The sequence below is a fragment of the Thalia democratica genome, chromosome 5, assembly GCF_965202585.1.
Source record: "Thalia democratica chromosome 5, ktThaDemo2.hap1.1, whole genome shotgun sequence".
In the NCBI taxonomy this organism is placed as follows: domain Eukaryota; kingdom Metazoa; phylum Chordata; class Thaliacea; order Salpida; family Salpidae; genus Thalia; species Thalia democratica.
The window spans coordinates 80,252,964-80,255,515 of NC_139169.1; positions in this window are offsets into that span (position 1 = coordinate 80,252,964).

The window sequence follows — 2,552 nt, forward strand, 5'->3', positions numbered from 1 at the left end:
GTATGATCAAACTCAGGGGTCGGCAGCCTTTTGTTACTCGCGGGTCAATTTACTCATAAAGTTGCTTGCGGGCCGCACTATTAAGAAAAAAGTCATCGAGGGTCGCAGTTACGGTTTTAAAACAAAAGTATTATAAAATAAACAGTAAAAATAGCACCTTTCAAGAATTATTAAACTGCCGGAATTTAAGTTTTAACCGCAAAATCTTAAATATTTTTGTTTTTTAAAAGTATGCGTTTAGCTAAAAAGTACCTCGCGGGCCGCAGATTTTGGCTTAGATGACCGCATTTGCTGTCACCTAACTTCATATATATATGAAAAACACATCCTATAAATTTAGAAAGATTATTTATTTCGATATACATTTAATTATTGTTAAAGAGGAGTAATATTTTGACTTTTGATCAGAAAAAGCATTTATAAGATACTTCTTTGGGTGGGTGTCAGAATGACATAGCGACAAAATGACACGGTGCGTCACTTTGGCACAACGACAAAATGACACGGTGCGTCACTTTGGCACGGAGGGCCACTTTGGTACAGCGACAAAATGACACGGTGCGACAGAATAGCACAGCGACAAAATGACACGGTGCGTCAGAATGGCACAGCGACAAAATGACACGGTGCGTCAGATCGGCACAGCGACAAAATGACACGGTGCGTCAGAATGGCACAGCGACAAAATGACACGGTGCGTCAGAATGGCACAGCGACAAAATGACACGGTGCGTCACTTTGGCACAGCGACAAAACGACACGGTGCGTCACTTTGGCACGGAGGGTCACTTTAGCACAGTGACAATATGACATGGTGCGTCACTTTGGCACAGCGACAAAATGACACGGTGCGTCACTTTGGCACAGAGTGTCACTTTGGCACAGCGACAAAATGACACGGTGCGTCACTTTGGCACGGAGGGTCACTTTGGCACAGCGACAAAATGACACGGTGCGTCACTTAGGCACGGTGCGTCACTTTGACACAGCGACAAAATGACACGGTGCGTCACTATAGCATGGATTAACAAACTTATAAGCACAACTAAACTTCTTCAGTAATATAACTTTTAAATGTAAAATTTTGATATTAATTAGTTAAACCAACAATTTATTATATTTTTCTAAACTATAGTAGCTTGATACATTTGAAACTATATATGATACATTACTTTAAAATTTAAGTTATAGTATTAAAGCAAAAGTATTCTTAAGTTTTATTTTTTACGTTTCACGACTTTTCATATTTATGAAATGAATAAATTTAGTATTTTTTTTTAAGATTTAATTACTTATTATCAGGAATTGTTATAAAAAATAACTAAGATTTAATTTGTTACAGAGTTATCGTAGTAAGAATAAGTCATGCGTGTTTTAACTCTAGTTTTTAAAAATACAGATGCTTTTGTAGTAACTAGCCATTTATAATAAATATGTTTATATATTTATATTCAACAAAAGTTAATAAGTTAGGATGTTTACTTAAAACTCTGTGTTGAAAATGTATAATAAACTTGTCTAAAAGAAATAACTAGAATAAACGGTCCTGGAGCCTAAATTTATGAAAAAGTTAAAAATAGTATTATGAACAGTTGAGAAAAAATTAAGAGTCTGATGCAACCATTCATGCGCATTTATATATTTATCACTTAAAAAAAAAAAATCACTAGAGGTTATACATACAACATTGCTGCTGCAGCCTTCTAATTAAAGCTGCAGCCATTCTATTAAAGTTAATACTAGAAGTCTTTTTTATTTTTACAAAACTTTTTAGTCTAAAATATAAAAAATTAAACTTAGAGTATGACAGATATTATAGTATTTTATTGCATATAAGGAACTAAACAGCATTTATATTTAATACAAAATCAGTAAACAAATTTCATAATAATACAGTAAAAACAGATTTTAATTTGCTGGTAAAACATTTCTGCTACTTTATATTCTTGAGTTTTATTAAAAAGTTTTTAAAAACTCGGTTTTGTCTTAACTCTGTTATGAAAATAATATTTAATTTTCTATTTTTAATCTTGCGAATAAAAAAAGGAGTTTTTTGTAAAAATAAATACATTTTCTAGGATTTCTAAAAACTTTTTTCTAAAATTTTAAAACAATATTATTTATTAATTAGGAGTTAATTTCTTTCTTATGAACAAGTAAAAAAAGTTATTTACTTTTGATATAAAACAGACAACATTTTGAAAGTATGGTTCTATCTGTATTGAGACATTGGAGACCACGAGTTGCCTGAGCTTTAGGAATATTTTAATAGGAGTCAGACGCCTAATCCATTAAAAAACGGAGTGAGAAAATAATTTAGATAATTGTTAATCAATTTTTTAACGAGTTTAAAATCTTGATAATGTCAATTGCGATAATGTTTTATTTTGCGAAGTTTTACGATTATAATAGTAAGAAAAATTGTATTTTGTTAAAGCAAGTCTACAATTGTATTACAAGTGTGTATTAGTGGTTTATTGAGTTTTATTTAAAGAGATGCTTGATGTAGGGAATGTTTTGCTAAAAAAACTAATTTATTTGTACTTATACTT